The sequence below is a fragment of the Somniosus microcephalus genome, unplaced genomic scaffold (genome assembly GCF_052327205.1).
Source record: "Somniosus microcephalus isolate GS21.2 unplaced genomic scaffold, FLI_Smic_1.0 unresolved_chr4, whole genome shotgun sequence".
NCBI lineage: Eukaryota > Metazoa > Chordata > Chondrichthyes > Squaliformes > Somniosidae > Somniosus > Somniosus microcephalus.
In genome coordinates, this window is record NW_028225182.1 from 12,927,434 (window position 1) to 12,949,536 (window position 22,103).

General features: G+C 44.0%; 5 non-coding genes across 5 annotated transcripts; 2 read left to right on the forward strand and 3 right to left on the reverse strand.

Annotated features, from left to right (window-relative positions):
- Positions 1-8,856: 8,856 nt before the first annotated feature.
- trnav-aac (transfer RNA valine (anticodon AAC)) lies at positions 8,857-8,930 on the reverse strand. The gene has a single exon. It is a non-coding gene; the product is annotated as a tRNA-Val (tRNA).
- Positions 8,931-10,898: 1,968 nt separating this feature from the next.
- Positions 10,899-10,971, reverse strand: trnav-aac (transfer RNA valine (anticodon AAC)). Its single transcript has one exon. It is a non-coding gene; the product is annotated as a tRNA-Val (tRNA).
- Positions 10,972-12,948: 1,977 nt separating this feature from the next.
- Positions 12,949-13,021, reverse strand: trnav-aac (transfer RNA valine (anticodon AAC)). Its single transcript has one exon. It is a non-coding gene; the product is annotated as a tRNA-Val (tRNA).
- Positions 13,022-16,694: 3,673 nt separating this feature from the next.
- On the forward strand, positions 16,695-16,767 carry trnak-cuu (transfer RNA lysine (anticodon CUU)). The gene has a single exon. It is a non-coding gene; the product is annotated as a tRNA-Lys (tRNA).
- A 3,978-nt stretch (positions 16,768-20,745) lies between these two features.
- trnak-cuu (transfer RNA lysine (anticodon CUU)) lies at positions 20,746-20,818 on the forward strand. Its single transcript has one exon. It is a non-coding gene; the product is annotated as a tRNA-Lys (tRNA).
- Positions 20,819-22,103: the final 1,285 nt, after the last annotated feature.

The following is a 22,103-nucleotide window of genomic DNA, read 5'->3' on the forward strand; positions in this document are numbered from 1 at the left end:
TCACTTGAACTTTTTCAGTTCCACTTTTCCAAGGAGCATATCAAGAAACTGGGAAGAAATTTAAAAATTAGGGTTGTTAAAAAGAAAACCTGCCCGTTGGGGAGTTGAACCCCGGTCACCCGCGTGACAGGCAGGAATACTCACCATTATACTAACGTGGAACTGAAACTTGCAGTGTTTGATCAGAACTAGAAGTTCTGATCAAAGTGAGACAGAGACAGACAGACAGATAGAGAGACAGGGACAAAGAGAGAGGCAGAGACAAAGAGAGTGACAGGGACAAAGAGAGAGGCAGAGACAAAGAGAGAGACAGGGACAAAGAGAGAGGCAGGGACAGAGAGAGTGACATGGACAAAGAGGGAGGCAGAGACAAAGAGAGTGACAGGGACAAAGAGAGAGGCAGAGACAAAGAGAGAGACAGGGACAAAGAGAGAGGCAGGGACAAAGAGAGTGACAGATAGAGACAAAAAAGAGAGACAAGCACAAAGAGCGAGTGGCCCCAGGGATGAGTTGACTTCAGTTATGTTGAGAGACTGAGAAGCTGCAATTGTTTTTCCGCAGAAGATTAAGAGGAAATTTAATCGAGGTTTGAAAACTTACAAGATGTTTTGATTAGAGTAAATAAGGAGAATCTGTTTCCAGTGGCAGGAGGGTCGGTAACTGGAGGACACCGATTGAACCTAACCGGCAAAAGGTACCAGAGGGGAGATGAGGAGTTTTCTTTTACCACAGCCAGTTGTTGTGATCGGGAATGCGCTGCCTGAAAGGGCGGTGGAGCAGACACAATAGTAACTTTCAAAAGAGAATTGAATAAATCATTGTAAAGGAGAAATTTGCAGGTGTGCAGGTTAGGTTGATTGGCTATGATAAATTGACCCTTAGTGTTAGGGGGATTAAATACATGGGGTTACGGGGATAGGCTGGGATATGTGTTCGTGTAGGGGTTACGGGAATCGGGTGGGACATGTGTCGGTGCAGGCTCGATGGGCCGAAATGGCCTCTATCTGCATTGTGGGGTTTCTGTGTGATTCTGTGTGAAACATCAGGGGAGTGGGATTATTTGAAGAGCTCTTTCAAAGTGCCAGCACAGACTCAATGGGCTGCATGGGCTCCTTCTGTGCCGTATCAATCTATGATTCTATGAATCTATGATTTAAAATTCAAATTGAATGTTTTGAAATATAAATGTAAAACTTAAAGTTTTAAACCTTGACAAAATTTACCTAAACGAATTTTAAGTGTGTGTTGATAGATTTTAGTTAACCAACGGTATTAAGGGATCATTGAAGTTTGTGAGACACTTCATAATTGATTCTATAATCATTAATCAACCCACAACATTTTGCTGCGCACTGCAGGAATTGCTAACATGCATACCAGATGACAGTCAAACTTTAAAAACTTTTTATACAATCATAGAAAATTGCCTGAACCCCTGTGGTTAATGAAGGGAATTTTAATGGTTGAGTTCCGTATACACCTTGGAATTCTGGAAAACATGGTTTGTAGTTTGCAGAAACGTGGCTTAGATCTGCTGTTGTGAACCAAGGTAAAGCTCAAGTCGACCTACAACACAGACTACGCTGAGAGACTCTGCCGTCGTACCTCTCGCACACTCCTCAACCATCTCGTTCACCAGCTCTACAGCAGACGCCGCAACCTCGAAACCGAGATGGAGTCCATGTTCTCAGCCTGTGCTCAGGACGCAGCAGACCAGCTACGAGACACCGCCAAACAAACAAGGCAACGGAACTACACTACCTACATGCACACCAAGAACAGGAAGCTTGAGAAACTTGGCATCACCAGCAGCAGCAACCAAGCCTCCCCCGGTACCACGGTTGAAACCACAGGGAAATCCATCGTCAACCTGTCTGACCACACCCTTCAACCAGACGAAATTGAAGTTCTCAGCCGAGGGCTCAATTTCTGCCCCACCACCAAAATGGACCCCATCGGTCTCGCGGCAGACACAGAGGAATTCATCAGGAGAATGAGGCTCCGGGAATTCTTCCACAAATCCCAAGATGTCAGCAGCGAACCCAATGAGACAATCAATGATCCAGAACAGCAGGCAGAGGGATCCGCAGTGCAGCAACCGAAGAAGAAAGAGTCAAATTGGACCCCTCCGGAGGGTCGATGCCCTAAGCTTGACATGTATGCTCAAGCTGTCAGGAGATGCATCAACGCCAGATTCATCAGCCGCACTCACAAGACAGTCCAGAATGTCACCCGAGCACAACGCAACGCCATCCACATTCTCAAGACCAACCGCAACATCGTCATCAAACCAGCAGACAAAGGAGGTGCCATCGTCATACAGAACAGAACGGACTGTTGCAAAGAAGTGTACCGACAACTGGACAACCAGGAACACTACAGACAGTTACCTGCAGATCCGACCAAAGAACACACCCGCCAACTCAACAGGCTGATCAAAACCTTCGATCCAGACCTTCAAAGCATCCTACATGCTCTCATCCCACGTACTCCCCGCGTGGGAGACTTCTACTGCCTCGCAAAGATACACAAAGCCAACACACCTGGACGTCCTATCGCATCAGGCAGCGGAACCCTGTGTGAGAACCACTCTGGATATGTCGAGGGCATCCTGAAACCCATCGTACAGGGAACCCCCAGCTTCTGTCGCGACACTACAGACTTCTTACAGAAGCTCAGCACCCACGGACCAGTTGAACCAGGAACACTCCTCGCCATGATGGACGTCTCGGCACTCTACACCAGTATCCCCCACGATGATGGCATCGCTGCGACAGCCTCAGTGCTCAACACCAACAACAGCCAATCTCCAGACGCCATCCTACAACTCATCCGCTTCATCCTTGACCACAATGTCTTCACCTTCGACAACCAGTTCTTTACCCAAACACACAGAACAGCCATGGGGACCAAATTCGCACCCCAATACGCAAACATCTTCATGCACAAGTTCGAGCAAGACTTCTTCACTGCACAGGATCTCCAACCAACGCTATATACCAGATACATTGATGACATTTTCTTCCTATGGACCCGCGGCGAAGAATCACTGAAAAGACTACATGATAACATCAACAAGTTCCATCCCACCATCAAACTCACCATGGACTACTCCTCAGAATCAGTTTCATTCCTGGACACACGAATCTCCATCAAAGACGGACACCTCAGCACTTCACTCTACCGCAAGCCCACGGGCAACCTCACGATGCTTCACTTCTCCAGCTTCCACCCTAACCACGTTAAAGAAGCCATCCCCTATGGACAAGCCCTGCGAATACATAGGATCTGCTCAGACGAGGAGGAACGCGATGGACACCTACAGACACTGAAAGACGCCCTTGTAAGAACGGGATATGATGCTCGACTCATCGATCGACAGTTCCGACGGGCCACAGCGAAAAATCGCATAGACCTTCTCAGAAGACAAACACGGGACACAACCAACAGAGTAGCCTTCGTCGTCCAGTACTTCCCCGGAGCGGAGAAACTACGCCATGTTCTTCGCATACTTCAACATGTCATCGATGACGATGAACACCTCGCTAAGGCCATCCCCACGCCTCCACTACTCGCTTTCAAACAGCCGACTAACCTCAAACAGACCATCGTTCACAGCAAATTACCCAGCTTTCAGGAGAACAGCGACCACGACACCACACAACCCTGCCACAGCAACCTCTGCAAGACATGCCAGATCATCAACACAGTTACCATCATCACACGTGAGGACACAACCCACCAGGTACATGGTACATACTCAGGTGACTCGGCCAACGTTGTCTACCTCATACGTTGCAGGAAAGGATGCCCCGGAGCATGGTACATCGGCGAGACCATGCAGACACTGCGACAACGGATGAACGGACACCGTGCAACAATCACCAGGCAGGAGTGTTCCATCCCAGTCGGGGAACACTTCAGCAGTCAAGGACATTCAGCCTCCGATCTTCGGGTAAGCATTCTCCAAGGTGGCCTTCGAGACACACGATAACGCAAAATCGTCAAGCAGAAACTGATAGCCAAGTTCCGCACTCATGAGGACGGCCTCAACCGAGATCTTGGGTTCATGTCACGCTACATGTAACCCCACCTGATGCAGGGTCATCCAGACTCGAGTCGACATTGGCTTGTTCTCTCTACACAGATGCGGCCGGACCGGCTGTGATTTCCAGCCAAAAAAAATGTTTTTTGTCTGCTTTTTTGTTTTTCATACAGACCCCAGCATCTGCAATGTTTGACCCCTTGTGACCCCACCTCATTGTTCTTTGATGTAATGTTTCCCTGACTGACCTGTTTGGACACCATTCACACCTTTGACTGCTGTGATTATCTCTCTGCCGAGGTGTGACAAATGGCAGTTGGAAAGGTTACCTGTAAACATCTGACATGATTCTCTGACTATATAAGCTGTGTCTTTATGCATTTCTCCACTTCACCTGAAGAAGGAGCAGCGCTCCGAAAGCTTGTGATTTCAAATAAAGCTGTTGCACTATAACCTGGTGTTGTGTGACTTCTTACAAGCTAAAGCTGCACGACCCTTGAATAATCTTTCACAATTCAACTGAAAGCAGCCGGAATCTGCAGCTTTGAGAGGGGCTGTCTGCACGGTCAGGGCTGGAAACGGAAGTGAGCGAGCGAAACCGTAGTGTTCTGTGTGTGTGCACAACTGTACAGAATAACACAAATGTAACAGGACTTTGTTACATTGCATAACAAATGCGAATTGATCCATTTTTCTACGATTTAAGCGAAGATGATTTACAAAATGTTTCCACCCGGTTTCGAACCGGGGACCTTTACACCCGTGAGGCGAATGGGATAACCACTACACTACGAAAACGCTGAGTAAACCAGTCGCCTTTTGCTATACATCTATGAATCTATGAAGAAAGTTTTTAAAGTTTGACTGCCACCCAGCAAACATGTTACAATTGCCTTCAGTGTGCAACACACATTTTTGTTGGTTTTAATACAATTATTAAGATTTTCACAGACTTCAATTGTCTTTGTCAGAACTCAAATCCCTGACTGGGAATCAGACCTGATTGTTTTCAATGATGATAGGAGGTCCTATGAGGAGAGATTGAGTAGATTGGGCCTATAATCTCTGGAGTTTAGAAGAACGAGAGGTGTTCTCAATGAAAGGTACAATTTTCTTGGAGGGCTTGAAAGGGTAGAAGCTGAGAGGTTGTTTCCCCTGGCTGGAGAGTCTAGAACTAGGGGGCAGAGTCTCAGGATAAGGGGCCGGCCATTTGAGACTCAGATGAGGAGACATTTCTTCACTCAGAGGCTTGTGAATCTTTGCAATTCTCAACCTCAGAGGGCAGTGGATGGTCAGTCATTGAGTATATTCAAGGATTTGAGAGTCCTTTTACACAGTATACAGAAAGTTAACGTTTGTGAGCTCATCCTTTATATTGAGCGGTTTCTCGTCCTTCAATCAGTGTCAGCTTTCGCTCAGCGGTTACTTCGCAGCACCAACTTCTTTGTAATTTCGAACTCTGTCTCACCGCGGGCGCAGTCTGGGCTTTTTTCAATCCCCTTCAATACCGAAACACATTACAGCAGTGATTTCAAGTTAGCAGTGTGACATTTTTCGAGGCACCAGTAAATGATTCAGTAACTTATTCCTATCAGTGTTGCGAGCAGAGTTCGATTCCCGGTTAGGGAAGAAATTTTGATATCACCGTTTCTTATTCATGAATGCGATGTAATTTTATTAAATGATTTACATGCATCTAATGTGAATAAATAAGAACTGCTTTAATCACCATTAATTAACCGGTAACTTTATTTTTCAGAATGAAAGACATGATAATATGGTTACTGAGGGACAGTCGAAACTTCATTCATTTATTTTGCCCTTTGCATCTCCTGAACCGTTAACCCATATCTCATTTTACACATTGCATTTAGGAGAATGGTTCAAAATGTTCATTGCTTGAGAGAGCAGCGATCTGGGGCAACATTTGTGAAATTTAACGGGACCGGCTATTTCACAGAAAAAACCTATTCTCTTACATGATGTTTTCAGACCACACACTGACCGATCTTTGCTAGGCCCCAAGTGAATGATCTGACACTTGCCCGCGTTGAACTCCATTAATCACTGGTCAGGGGAGATTTAATAGAGGTGATCAAATTATGGGGGAAACAGTTTCCACTGGCAGGAGTGTCAGCAGGGCTATGGGGGAAGAGCAGCGGAGTGGGACTGATTGGATAGCTCTTTCAAAGATGCAATATGAATTGCTCATTTTAACCTGCGATTGATAGCTTTTAGTTAACCAACGGTATTAAGGGATCATTGAAGTCTGTGAAACACTTCATAACTGTTTCTATTATCATTAATCAACCCACAACATTTTGTTGCACACTGCAGGAATTGCTAACATGTATACCGGATGACAGTCAAACTTCAATAACTTTTTATAGAATCATAGAAAATTGCCTGAACCCCTGTGGTTAATGAAGGGAAATTTAATGGTTGAGTTCCGTATACACCTTGGAATTCTGGAAAACATGGTTTGAATTTTGCAGAAACGCGGCTTAGATCTGCTGTTGTGAACCTCGAATCCTCGAATAATCTTTCACAATTCAACTGAAAGCAGCCGGAATGTGCAACTTTGAGAGGGGCTGTCTGCACAGTCAGGGCTGGAAACCGAAGTGAGCGAGCGACACCGTAGTGTTCTGTGTGTGTGCAGAACTGTACAGAATAACACAAATGTAACAGGACTATGCTTTATTGCATAACAAATGCGAATTGATCCATTTTTCTACGATTTAAATGAAGATAATTTATAAAATGTCTCCGCCCGGATTCGAACCGGTGACTTTTCACATGCTAAGCGAACGTGATAACCACTAAACTACGGAAACGCCAGATAAAGCAGTCGCCTTTTGCTATAAATCTATGAATCTATGAAGAAAGTTATTAAAGTTTGTCTGCCACCCAGCAAACATGTTACAATTTCCTTCAGTGTGCAACACATATTTTTGTTAGTTTTATTACAATTATTAAGATTCTCACAGACTTCAATTGTCTTTGTCAGAACTGAAATCCCTAACTGGGAATCAAACCTGATTGTTTTCAATGATGATTGGATTGTCCTATGAGGAGAGATTGAGTAGATTGGGCCTATAATCTCTGGAGTTCAGAAGAACGAGATGTGTTGTCATTGAAAGGTAGAATTTTCTTGGAGGGCTTGAAACGATAGAAGTTGAGAGGTTGTGTCCCCTGGCTGGAGAGTCTAGAACTAGGAGGCAGAGTCTCACGATAAGAGACCGGCCATTTGAGACTCAGATGAGGAGACATTTCTTCACTCAGAGGCTTGTGAATCTTTGCAATTCTCAACCTCTTAGGGCAGTGGATGCTCAGTCATTGAGTACATTCAAGGATTTGGGAGTCCGTTTACACAGAATACAGAAATTAACGTTTGTGAGCTCATCCCTTATATTGAGCGGTTTCTCGTCCTTTAATCGGTGTCAGCTTTCGCTCAGCGGTTACTTCGCAGCACTAACTTCTTTGTAAGTTCGAACTCTGTCTCACCGCGGGCGCAGTCTGGGCTTTTTTCAATCCCCTTCAACACCGAAACACATTAAAGCAGTGATTTTAATTTAGCAGTGTCACATTTTTCGAGGCACCATTAAATGATTCAATAACGTACTCCTATCAGTGTTGCGAACTGGGTTCGATTCCAGGTTAGAGAAAATTTTTTGATATCACCGTTTCTTATTCATGAATGCGATGTAATTTTATTAAATTAATCACATGCATCTAATGTGAATAGATAAGAACTGCTATAATCACCATTAATTAACCGGTAGCTTTATTTTGCAGAAAGAAAGACATGATAATATGGTTACTGAGGGACAGTCAAAACTTCATTCATTTATTTTGCTCTTTGCATCTCCTGAACTGTTAACTCATATCTCATTTTACACATTGCATTTTAGGAGAATGGTTTAAAATGTTCATTGCTTGAGAGAGCAGCGATCTGGGGCAAGATTTGTAAAATTTATCGGGACCGGCTATTTCACAGAAAAAACCTACTCTCTCACATGATGTTTTCAGACCACACACTGAACAATCTTTGCTAGGCCCCAAGTGGATGATCTGACACTTGCCCGCGTTGAACTCCATTAATCACTGGTCAGGGGAGATTTAATAGAGGTGATTAAATTTATGGGGGAAACAGTTTCCACTGGCAGGAGTGTCAGCAGGGCTATGGGGGACGAGCAGCGGAGTGGAACTGATTGGATAGCTCTTTCAAAGATGCAACACGAATTGCTCATTATAACCTGCGATTGATAGATTTTAGTTAACCAACGTTATTAAGGGATCATTGAAGTCTGTGAGACACTTCATAATTGTTTCTATTATCAATAAACCACCCACAACATTTTGTTGCACACTGCAGGAATTGCTAACATGTATACCGGATGACAGTCAAACTTTAATAGCGTTTTATAGAATCAGAGAAAATTGCCTGAACCCCTGTGGTTAATGAAGGGAAGTTTAATGTTTGAGTTCCGTATACACCTTGGAATACTTTAAAACATAGTTATTAGTTTGCAGAAACGCGGCTTAGATCTGTTGTTGTGAACCGAGGTAAAGCTGCAGGATCCTTGAATAATCTTTCACAATTCAACTGAAAGCAGCCGGAATGTGCAGCTTTGAGAGGGGCTGTCTGCACGGTCAGGATTGGAAACGGAAGTGAGCGAGCGACACCGTAGTGTTCTGTGTGTGTGCAGCACTGCACAGAATAACACAAATGTAACAGGGCTTTGTTACATTGCATAACAAATGGGAATTGATCCATTTTTCTACGATGTAAATGAACATGATTTACAAAATGTTTCCGCCCGGTTTCGAACAGGGCACCTTTTCGCGTGTTAGGCGAACGTGATAACCACTACACTACGGAAACGCTTGCTAAAATAGTCGCCTTTGGCAATAAATCTATGAATCTATGAAGATAGTTATTATAGTTTGACTGTCACCCTGCAAACATGTTACAATTTCCTTCAGTGTGCAACACACATTTTTGCTGGTTTTAATACAATTAATAAGATTCTCACAGACTTCAATTGTCTTTGTCAGAACTGAAATCCCTGACTCGGAATCAAACCTGATTGTTTTCAATGATGATTGGATTGTCCTATGAGGAGAGATTGAGTAGATTGGGCCTATAATCTCTTGAGTTCAGAAGTACGAGATGTGTTGTCATTGAAAGGTACAATTTTCTTGGCGGGCTTGAAACGGTAGAAGCTGAGAGGTTGTTTCTCCTGGCTGGAGTGTCTAGAACTAGGAGGCAGTCTCAGAATAAGGGGCCGGCCATTTGAGACTCAGATGAGGAGACATTTCTTCACTCAGAGGCTTGTGAATATTTCCAATTCTCAACCTCAGAGGGCAGTGGATGCTCAGTCATTGAGTATATTCAAGGATTTGAGAGTCCTTTTACACAGAATACAGAAATTATCGTTTGTGAGCTCTTCCTTTATATTGAGCGGTTTCTCGTCCTTTAATCGGTGTCAGCTGTTGCTCAGCAGTTACTTCGCAGCACTAACTTCTTTGTAAGTTCGAACTCTGTCTCACCGCGGGCGCAGTCTGGGCTTTTTTCAATCCCCTTCAACACCGAAACACATTATAGCAGTGATTTTAATTTAGCAGTGTGACATTTTTTGAGGCACGATTCAATAATTTATTCCTATCAGTGTTGCGAGCTGGGTTCGATTCCCGGTTAGGGAAGAAATTTTGATATCACCGTTTCTTATTCATGAATGCGATGTAATTTTATTAAATTAATTACATGCATCTAATGTGAATAAATAAGAACTGCTTTAATCACCATTAATTAACCGGTAACTTTATTTTGCAGAATGAAAGGCATGATAATAGGGTTACTGAGAGACAGTGGAAACTTCATTCATTTATTTTGCACTTTGCATCTCCTGAACTGATAACCCATATCTCATTTTACACATTGCATTTTAGGAGAATGGTTTAAAATGTTCATTGCTTGAGAGAGCAGCGATCTGGTGCAACATTTGTAAAATTTACCGGGACTGGCTATTTCACAGAAAAAAACCTATTCTCTCACATGATGTTTTCAGACCACACACTGACCGATCTTTGCTCGGCACCAAGTGTATGATCTGATACTTGCCCGCGTTGAACTCCATTAATCACTGGTCAGGGGAGATTTAATAGAGGTGATCAAAATTATGGGGGAAACAGTTTCCACTGGCAGGAGTGTCAGCAGGGCTATGGGGGAAGAGCTGCGGAGTGGGACTGATTGGATAGCTCTTTCAAAGATGCAACATGAATTGCTCATTTTAACCTGCGATTGATAGCTTTTAGTCAACCAACGGTATTAAGGGATCATTGAAGTCTGTGAGACACTTCATAATTGTTTCTATTATCATGAATCAACCCACAACATTTTGTTGCACACTGCAGGAATTGCTAACATATATACCGGATGACAGTCAAACTTTAATAACTTGTTATAGAATCAAAGAAAATTACCTGAACCCCTGAGGTTAATGAAGGGAATTTTAATGGTTGAGTTCCGTATACACCTTGGAATTCTGGAAAACATGGTTTGTTGTTTGCAGCAACGCGGCTTAGATCTGCTGTTGTGAACCGAAGTAAAGCTGCAGGATCCTTGAATAATCTTTCACAATTCAACTGAAAGCAGCCGGATTGTGCAGCTTTGAGAGGGGCTGTCTGCACGGTCAGGGCTGGAAACGGAAGTGAGCGAGCGACACCGTAGTGTTCTGTGTGTGTGCATAACTGTACAGAATAACACAAATGTAACAGGACTTTGTTACTTTGCATAACAAATGGGAATTGATCCATTTTTCTACGATTTAAATGAACATGATTTACAAAATGTTTCCGCCCGGTTTCGAACCGGGGACTTTTCGCGTGTTAGGCGAACGTGATAACCACTACACTACGTAAACGCCGGATAAAACAGTCGCCTTTTGTTATAAATCTATGAATCTCTGACGAAAGTTATTAAAGTTTGACTGTCACCCGGCAAACATATTACAATTTCCTTCAGTGTGCAACACACATTTTTGTTGGTTTTAATACAATTATTAAGATTCTCACAGACTTCAATGGTCTTTGTCAGAACTGAAATCCCTGACTGGGAATCAGACCTGATTGTTTTCAATGATGATAGGATTGTCCTATGAGGAGAGATTGAGCAGATTGGGCCTATAATCTCTGGAGTTCAGAAGAACGAGAGGTGTTCTCATTGAAACGTATAATTTTCTTGGAGGGCTTGAAAGGGTAGAAGCTGAGAGGTTGTTTCCCCTGGCTGGAGAGTCTAGAACTGGGGGGCAGAGTCTGAGGATTAGGGGCCGGCTATTTGAGACTCAGATGAGGAGACATTTCTTCACTCAGAGGCTTGTGATCTTTGCAATTCTCAACCTCAGAGGGCAGTGGATGCTCAGTCATTGAGTATATTCAAGGATTTGAGAGTCCTTTTGCACAGAATACAGAAAGTTAACGTTTGTGAGCTCTTCCTTTATATTGAGCGGTGTCTCCTTCATTAATCGGTGTCAGCTTTCGCTTGGCGGTTACTTCGCAGCACCAACTTCTTTGTAAGTTCGAATTCTGTCTCACCGCGGGCGCAGTCTGGGCTTTTTTCAATCCCCTTCAACACCGAAACACATTATAGCAGTGATTTTAATTTAGTAGTGTGATATTTTTCGAGGCACCATTAAATAATTCAATAATTTATTCCTATCAGTGTTGCAGGCTGGGTTCGATTCACGGTTAGGGAAGAAATTTTGATATCACCGTTTCTTATTCATGAATGCGATGTAATTTTATTAAATTAATTACATGCATCTAATGTGAATAAATAAGAACTGCTTTAATCACCATTAATTAACCGGTAACTTTATTTTGCGGAATGAAAGACATAATAATATGGTTACTGAGGGACAGTCGAAACTTCATACATTTATTTTGCTCTTTGCATTTCCTGAACTGTTAACCCATATCTCATTTAACACATTGCATTTCAGGAGAATGGTTTAAAATGTTCATTGCTTGAGAGAGCAGCGATCTGGGGCAACATTTGTAAAATTTAACGGGACCGGCTATTTCACAGAAAAAACCGATTCTCTCACATGATGTTTTCAGACCACACACTGACTGATCTTTGCTAGGCCCCAAGTGGATGATCTGACACTTGCCCGCGTTGAGCTCCATTAATCACTGGTCAGGGGAGATTTAATAGAGGTGATCAAAATTAAGGGGGAAACCGTTTCCACTGGCAGGAGTTTCAGCAGGGCTATGGGGGAAGAGCAGCGGAGTGGGACTGATTGGATAGCTCTTTCAAAGATGCAATATGAATTCCTCATTTTAACCTGCAATTGATAGATTTTAGTTAACCAACGGTATTAAGGGATCATTGAAGTCTGTGAGACACTTCATAATTGTTTCTATTATCATTAATCAACCCACAACATTTTGTTGCACACTGCAGGAATTGCTAACATGTATACCGGATGACAGTCAAACTTCAATAACTTTTTATAGAATCATAGAAAATTGCCTGAACCCCTGTGGTTAATGAAGGGAATTTTAATGGTTGAGTTCCGTATACACCTTGGAATTCTGGAAAACATGGTTTGTAGTTTGCAGAAACGGGGCTTAGATCTGCTGTTGTGAACCGAGGTAAAGCTGCAGGATCCTTGAATAATCTTTCACAATTCAACTGAAAGCAGCCGGAATGTGCAACTTTGAGAGGGGCTGTCTGCACGGTCAGGGCTGGAAACGGAAGTGAGCGAGCGAAACCGTAGTGTTCTGTGTGTGTGTACAACTGTACAGAATAACACAAATGTAACAGGACTTTGTTACATTGCATAACAAATGCGAATTGATCCATTTTTCTACGATTTAAATGAACATGATTTACAAAATGTTTCCGCCCGGTTTCGAACCGGGGACCTTTCGCGTGTTAGGCGAACGTGATAACCACTACACTACGGAAACGCCGGATAAAACAGTCGCCTTTGGCAATAAATCTATGAATCTATGAAGAAAGTTATTTAAGTTTGACTGTCACCCAGCAAACATGTTACAATTTCCTTCAGTGTGCAACACACATTTTTGTTCGTTTTAATACAATTAATAAGATTCTCACAGACTTCAATTGTCTTTGTCAGAACTGAAATCCCTGACTGGGAATCAAACCTGATTGTTTTCAATGATGATTAGATTGTCCTATGAGGAGAGATTGAGTAGATTGGGCCTATAATCTCTGGAGTTCAGAAGTACGAGATGTGTTGTCATTGAAAGGTACTATTTTCTTGGAGGGCATGAAACGGTAGAAGATGAGAGGTTGTTTCCCCTGGCTGGAGAGTCTCGAACTAGGAGGCAGAGTCTCAGGATAAGGGGCCGGCCATTTGAGACTCAGATGAGGAGACATTTCTTCACTCAGAGGCTTGTGAATCTTTGCAATTCTCAACCTCAGAGGGCAGTGGATGCTCAGTCATTGAGTATATTCAAGAATTTGGGAGTCCTTTTACACAGAATACAGAAATTAACGTTTGTGAGCTCATCCTTTATATTGAGCGGTTTCTCGTCCTTCAATCGGTGTCAGCTTTCGCCCAGCTGTTACTTCACAGCACCAACTTCTTTGTAAGTTCGAACTCTGTCGCACCGCGGGCGCAGTCTGGGCTTTTTTCAATCCTCTTCAACACCGAAACACATTAAAGCAGTGATTTTAATTTATTAGTGTGATATTTTTCGAGGCACCATTAAATGATTCAATAATTTATTCCTATCAGTGTTGTAGGCTGGGTTCGATTCACGGTTAGGGAAGAAATTTTGACATCACCGTTTGTTATTCATGAATGCGATGTAATTTTATTAAATTAATTACATGCATCTAATGTGAATAAATAAGAACTGCTTTAATCACCATTAATTAACCGGTAACTTTATTTTGCAGAATGAAAGCCATAATAATATGGTTACTGAGGGACAGTCGAAACCTCATTCATTTATTTTGCTCTTTGCATCTCCTGAACTGTTAACCCATATCTCATTTAATACATTGCATTTTAGGAGAATGGTTTAAAATGTTCATTGCTTGAGAGAGCAGCGATCTGGGGAAACGTTTGTAAAATTTAACGAGACCGGATACTTCACAGAAAAAAACTATTCTCTCACATGATGTTTTCAGACCACACACTGACTGATCTTTGCTCGGCCCCAATTGGATGATCTGATACTTGCCCGCGTTGAGCTCCATTAATCACTGGTCAGGGGAGATTTAATAGAGGTGATCAAAATTATGGGGGAAACAGTTTCCGCTGGCAGGAGTGTCAGCAGGGCTATGGGGGAAGAGCAGCGGAGTGGGACTGATTGGATAGCTCTTTCAAAGATGCATCATGAAATGCTCATTTTAACCTGCGATTGATAGCTTTTAGTCAACCAACGGTATTAAGTAATCATTGAAGTCTGTGAGACACTTCATATTTGTTTCTATTATCATTACTCAACCCACAACCACGGGCATTTTCACTTCTGTGTCGGGCTCAGCACCATACCTGAAGATTGAACTTGATTTGGCTCGTGATCAGTGCGGCTCAGTGAGACTTCGGCCCGTCTCTCCCTTCACAACCCATCAGTGTGGAGAAAAGAACAGGGAATTTTACACATGTGTTGTGCTCTGTAACTTTATTTGAACATGTCATTGCATTTCACGCTGTGTCCAACACAGTGAGGTCCCCCGTGCTGTGTCAGCATTGTATCTTTATCAACACTGCAGCTTTACATTAACACAACCTGAGCTCCGAGATCTGGTCGGGTCACATTGCCCGAAGTGAGGAATGAGCGAGAGGGGCAATTCCACCAGGGGATAGAAAAACCTCCAAAAGAACAACAGTATACTGCTTTTGATGTGAAGCCGAAATAGCTCAGTTGGGAGAGCGTTAGACTGAAGATCTAAAGGTCCCGGGTTTCGGTAGGTTTTAGTTACTTTCTGTCTCCTTCACTACAAGAGGAGTGAATGAGGAGAAATTTTACGCTCCTGATGCCGCGCTTCCCAAACGAATGGGAGTGAAACCACATCGGACATGCTGGATCCGGCTCCAACCGTCCGCTGCAGGTGCGAATCCAGTCGGGGTCCCGCCGTCTGCTCTTATACCGGAGCAGTGTTTGTGGGAGGGGCTGTGGTGCGATAATAAATTTTAGAATGAGGTTTGTTAGACCATAGAGCTGTCTTTCCGTTAGTTTCGATTTACACTCTGCCCAGTTGTATATACGAACAGTTAACAATGTTTAACCGATGTGGTGTGTTCAATGATTGTGCAGTAACTCGGTCACCCAGTGTGAGGCTGAAAGACAATCTCGCAGCCTGGGTTCGAACCTGGTCAACAAGAGCATTGTGGCCGGTTAGCCCAGTTGGTGAAAGCCTGGTGTTAATAACGACAAGGTCGCGAGTTTGATCCCCGTACTGGCCATCAGGATGTTTTCATAATTTTACACTTTTCCCGCACATTTCAAATACAAACTTTATAAGGAAGCCAATGCACACAGACTCACGGGGGATTTATTTGGATTAACATCCATTGCACCTTTGCCACCGGGGCTGAGAGACACATCTTTCTGTTTATTTGTCTTTCTGGGTTTGCTGTTGAACGTTGAACAGGTGGCCTGTTCCCGATAAGGTTAACAGGCAGGTAATAGACAGACAGAGCAGCTCTGACCCCGCGAGATGGGCAAAAGGCTTCAGTTCAGGACAAATGCATCAATGAAATGTTCGCCGGCACCGAAAGAGACAACATCCAGAGAAAACCACTGAAGGAAATCGATTTCAAGTGGATGCCTACCCGCACTTGGTGCCGTGCTTTCGCGAACACGTCTTTTGTGTTCTCATGTTAAAAATATCATTTTGTCCGAACAGTTTGCCTGGCGCGAAAGGATCTGAATTGCAAAGGAGCAAGCAGGAAACACTGCATTGCTGTGCTTGCTGGCAGGAGACTTGCTGCAGCTTTTCTGGTAGTCTAGTGGTTAGGATTCCAGGCACTTTTACCGCCGCGGCCCGGGTTCGATTCCCGGTGAGAAAACAGTGCGTTTTGGGGCTGTTTGAATTGCCACCATACAACACTGAAATAGCTCAGTTGGGAGATCGATTAGATTTGAACACGCAGATTTTCTGATCTGGAGTCAGATGCGCTACCGTTGCACCATAAGGTCCACAACATAACCACGGATGTTTGTATATATACTCGTTCCACAAACACTGTTTCATCCCTCCTGCCTTCTCCTGATTCCTCAGTGTCATGCACAGAAGCGCCTGATGCCCTCATTTGTTTAAAGTAACAAGCAGACACAAACACAGGTAATTCGTTCAAAATCTACCCGCAGGTGGCCACAGACACAATAAACAGAGCCAGAGAGACAGACAGAATCGGGAATCTCCGGGAAATAGACAAGCGATGTTGACAAGGACTAAAGCGATTTGTGATCAGAAATTTGCCTGAACCCCTGTGGTTAATGAAAGGGATTTTGCTGCTTGAGTTCCTTATACGCCTTGGGCTTCTGGAGAACTTGTTTCGTCGTTTGCAGAAACGCGGCTCAGAAATGCTGTTGTGACCGGGCCGGAGCCACAAGGTTCCTGACTGCAATCAGCGACAAGGCAATGTCGCTGCAACAGGCCCGGCTAGCTCAGTCGGTAGAGCATGAGACTCTTAATCTCAGGGTCGTGGGTTCGAGCCCCACGTTGGGCGGTAGTTATTTTGTTAAACTTTTATGTTGCTTTCAAAACGTCATTAATTAAGCGATATCCTTGTTTTGCACAATGAAAGAAATGCGAACTGAGAAAATACTGCAGATGCTGGAAATATGAATTGAAACAGAAAATGCTGGAGATACTCAGCAGGTCAGGCAGCATCTGCGAAGAGAGAAACAGAGGTAACGTTTCAGGTCGATAACCTTTCGTCAGAACTATAAAAAAAAAGGTAATGGAACAGATTTTTAAGCAGTGCAGGGGATTCAATGAGATCATGGCTGATCTCCTGCCTCAATTCCACTCACCGGCCCTATCGCCATATCCCTTGATGCCCTGACCAGTCAGAAATCTACCCACTTCTGTTTTGAATATACCCAATAACTGAGCCTCCACAGCACTCTGGGGAAGAGAATTCCAAAGATTCACCACTTTCTGTGTGAAGAAATGTCTTCTCTCAGTCCTGAATGGCCTAACCTTTATCCTGAGGCTGTGTCCGCTGGTTCTAGACTCCCCAGCCAAGGGAATCATTCTCCCAGCATCCAACCGATCAAACCGTGTAATAATTTTGCATGCTTCATGAGATCCCCTCTCATTCTTCCGAATTCAAGAGATTACAGGCCTAGTTTACTCAATCTCTTAACACAACCGCTTCCCCGAGGCGTGGCTAGTTCTGGAGCACACGCTTTTAGTGCTGCAGACGGAGTGTTGTCGGAGCTCATTGCATTTGCTGTAACTAATCAGCTCAGCTGTTTCTTAATATCGCTTGGAATTAATCGAATTGAATGAAGTCTGGCTTCTCTCAGGATGGTTACAGACACTTCAGCTTTGTCTTTTGTATTCATCCATCTTTTCTGTTTATTTACTCTATCTAATCGTTTTCTTGATTTTAAAACCCTCTGTCAAATTTCCTCTTAGCCGTCTATGCTCTAAGGAGAACAGCTCCAACTTCTCTGGTCTATCCACGTAACGGCAATCGTTCATCACTGGAACCAATGAAGTACAAATGCATCAATGATTTGTTCGCCCCGCACCGAGAGAGACAACATCCAGAGAAAAACACAGGAGGGAATCGATTTCAAGTGGATGCCTACCCGCACTTGGTGCCGAGCTTTCGCGAACACGTCTGTTGTGTTCTCATGTAAAAAATATAATTTTGTCCGAACAGTTTGCCTGGCGCGAAAGGATCTGAATTGCAAAGGAGCAGGCATGAAAAGCTGCGTTGATGTGCTTGCTGCCAGGAGGCTGGCAGCAGCTTCCCTGGTGGTCTAGTGGTTAGGATTCGGCGCTTTCACCGCTGTGGCCTGGGTTCGATTCCCGGTCAGGGAACAGTGCGTTTTGGGGCTGTTTGAATTGCCACCATGCAACGCACCCTTACAGAGCAATGCTCCGCCCCTGATTCAACTTTCCACACCGCTGCTCAACATCACTCTTCATACAGCGATACAAAATATACATCCCTGATTTCTGTAAAATGCGTGCTGTTTCAAAGTCAGCAGGAATTGATTTCTGTCAAATTTAGACCGGCTGACTTTAAATGTTGCCAACATTTAACTGCAGCTCACAGTGTCAGGGCAGTCACGGTTTTCATCAGTCTTCCGTGTATCTTCTTGCCCACTGCACCTCCCAACAAACTTAGCTTATCACAGGCACGGCTATCGATTAATTCATTGCCAGTGTGAAAAATGCAAATTTTGAAACATACAAACGTGTGCAAGCCTGTAATCAGAGAGTCCGGGGCCCGTGATAACTTGAGCATTAAGATGTTCATTAGCCCTTCCTGTATTGCTCAGTAGCCCACTCCGTGAGGAACTAAGAACCACGGGCATTTTCACTTCTGTGTCGGGCTCAGCACCATACCTGAAGATTGAACTTGATTTGGCTCGTGATCAGTGCGTCTCAGTGAGACTTCGGCCCGTCTCTCTCTTCACAACCCATCAGTGTGGAGAAAAGAACAGGGAATTTTACACATGTGTTGTGCTCTGTAACTTTATTTGAACATGTCATTGCATTTCACGCTGTGTCCAACACAGTGAGGTCCCCCGTGCTGTGTCAGCATTGTATCTTTATCAACACTGCAGCTTTACATTAACACAACCTGAGCTCCGAGATCTGGTCGGGTCACATTGCCCGAAGTGAGGAATGAGCGAGAGGGGCAATTCCACCCGGGGATAGAAAAACCTCCAAAAGAACAACAGTATACTGCTTTTGATGTGAAGCCGAAATAGCTCAGTTGGGAGAGCGTTAGACTGAAGATCTAAAGGTCCCGGGTTTCGGTAGGTTTTAGTTACTTTCTGTCTCCTTCACTACAAGAGGAGTGAATGAGGAGACATTTTACGCTCCTGATGCCGCGTTTCCCAAACGAATGGGAGTGAAACCACATCGGACATGCTGGATCCGGCTCCAACCGTCCGCTGCAGGTGCGAATCCAGTCGGGGTCCCGCCGTCTGCTCTTATACCGGAGCAGTGTTTGTGGGAGGGGCTCTGGTGCGATAATAAATTTTAGAATGAGGTTTGTTAGACCATAGAGCTGTCTTTCTGTTAGTTTCGATTTACACTCTGCCCAGTTGTATATACGAACAGTTAACAATGTTTAACCGATGTGGTGTGTTCAATGATTGTGTAGTAACTCGGTCACCCAGTGTGAGGCTGAAAGACAATCTCGCAGCCTGGGTGCGAGCCTGGCCAACAAGAGCATTGTGGCCGGTTAGCCCAGTTGGTGAAAGCCTGGTGTTAATAACGACAAGGTCGCGAGTTTGATCCCCGTACTGGCCATCAGGATGTTTTCATAATTTTACACTTTTCCCGCACATTTCAAATACAAACTTTATAAGGAAGCCAATGCACACAGACTCACGGGGGATTTATTTGGATTAACATCCATTGCACCTTTGCCACCGGGGCTGAGAGACACATCTTTCTGTTTATTTGTCTTTCTGGGTTTGCTGTTGAACGTTGAAAAGGCGGCCTGTTCCCGATAAGGGTAACAGGCAGGTAATAGACAGACAGAGCAGCTCTGACCCCGCGAGATGGGCAAAAGGCTTCAGTTCAGGACAAATGCATCAATGAAATGTTCGCCGGCACCGGGAGAGACAACATCCAGAGAAAACCACTGAAGGAAATCGATTTCAAGTGGATGCCTACCCGCACTTGGTGCCGTGCTTTCGCCAACACGTCTTTTGTGTTCTCATGTTAAAAATATCATTTTGTCCGAACAGTTTGCCTGGCGCGAATGGATCTGAATTGCAAAGGAGCAGGCAGGAAGCACTGCATTGCTGTGCTTGCTGGCAGGAGACTTGCTGCAGCTTTTCTGGTAGTCTAGTGGTTAGGATTCCAGGCACTTTTACCGCCGCGGCCCGGGTTCGATTCCCGGTGAGGAAACAGTGCGTTTTGGGGCTGTTTGAATTGCCACCATACAACGCTGAAATAGCTCAGTTGGGAGATCGATTAGATTTGAGCACGCAGACTTTCTGATCTGGAGTCAGTATGCGCTACCGTTGCACCATGAGGTCCACAACATAACCACGGATGTTCGTAGTTTGTATATATACTCGTTCCACAAACACTGTTTCATTCCTCCTGCCTTCTCCTGATTCCTCAGTGTCATGCACAGAAGCGCCTGATGCCCTCATTTGTTTAAAGTAACAAGCAGACACAAACACAGGTAATTCGTTCAAAATCTACCCGCAGGTGGCCACAGACAAAATAAACAGAGCCAGAGAGACAGACAGAATCGGGAATCTCCGGGAAATAGACAAGCGATATTGACAAGGACTAAAGCGATTTGTGATCAGAAATTTGCCTGAACCCCTGTGGTTAATGAAAGGGATTTTGCTGCTCGAGTTCCTTATACGCCTTGGGCTTCTGGAGAACTTGTTTCGTAGTTTGCAGAAACGCGGCTCAGACATGCTGTTGTGACCGGGCCGGAGCCACAAGGTTCCTGACTGCAATCAGCGACAAGGCAATGTTGCTGCAACAGGCCCGGCTAGCTCAGTCGGTAGAGCATGAGACTCTTAATCTCAGGGTCGTGGGTTCGAGCCCCACGTTGGGCGGTAGTTATTTTGTTAAACTTTTATGTTGCTTTCAAAGCGTCATTAATTAAGCGATATCCTTGTTTTGCACAATGAAAGAAATGCGAACTGAGAAAATACTGCAGATGCTGGAAATATGAATTGAAACAGAAAATGCTGGAGATACTCAGCAGGTCAGGCAGCATCTGCGAAGAGAGAAACAGAGGTAACGTTTCAGGTCGATAACCTTTCGTCAGAACTATAAAAAAAAAGGTAATGGAACAGATTTTTAAGCAGTGCAGGGGATTCAATGAGATCATGGCTGATCTCCTGCCTCAATTCCACTCACCGGCCCTATCGCCATATCCCTTGATGCCCTTACCAGTCAGAAATCTACCCACTTCTGTTTTGAATATACCCAATAACTGAGCCTCCACAGCACTCTGGGGAAGAGAATTCCAAAGATTCACCACTTTCTGTGTGAAGAAATCTCTTCTCTCAGTCCTGAATGGCCTAACCTTTATCCTGAGGCTGTGTCCGCTGGTTCTAGACTCCCCAGCAAAGGGAATCATTCTCCCAGCATCCAACCGATCAAACCGTGTAATAATTTTGCATACTTCATGAGATCCCCTCTCATTCTTCCGAATTCAAGAGATTACAGGCCTAGTTTACTCAATCTCTTAACACAACCGCTTCCCCGAGGCGTGGCTAGTTCTGGAGCACACGCTTTGAGTGCTGCAGCCGGAGTGTTGTCGAAGCTCATTGCATTTGCTGTAACTAATCAGCTCAGCTGTTTCTTAATATCGCTTGGAATTAATCGAATTGAATGAAGTCTGGCTTCTCTCAGGATGGTTACAGACACTTCAGCTTTGTCTTTTGTATTCATCCATCTTTTCTGTTTATTTAATGTATCTAATCGTTTTCTTGATTTTAAAACCCTCTGTCAAATTTCCTCTTAGCCGTCTATGCTCTAAGGAGAACAGCTCCAGCTTCTCTGGTCTATCCACGTAACGGCAATCGTTTATTACTGGAACCAATGAAGTAAATCTCTTCTGTGCTCTCTTCAAATCCTTCATGTCCTTCTGAAAGCGCGGCGCCCAGAATAGGACTCAATACTCCAGCTGCAGCCCAACTAGTATATTATATTATGGTTATCCACAACTTCATGCCGTTTGGACTTCATGTTTCTTTTTATATAAACAAGGATCACACATGGTTTATTAACAGCGTTCTAAAGCTGTTCTGCCATCTTCAACGAATTGTTCACAAACTCCCCCAGTGATATCTGTCCGTTAACCCTTCTAAAATTATTCAATTTAGCTTGTAA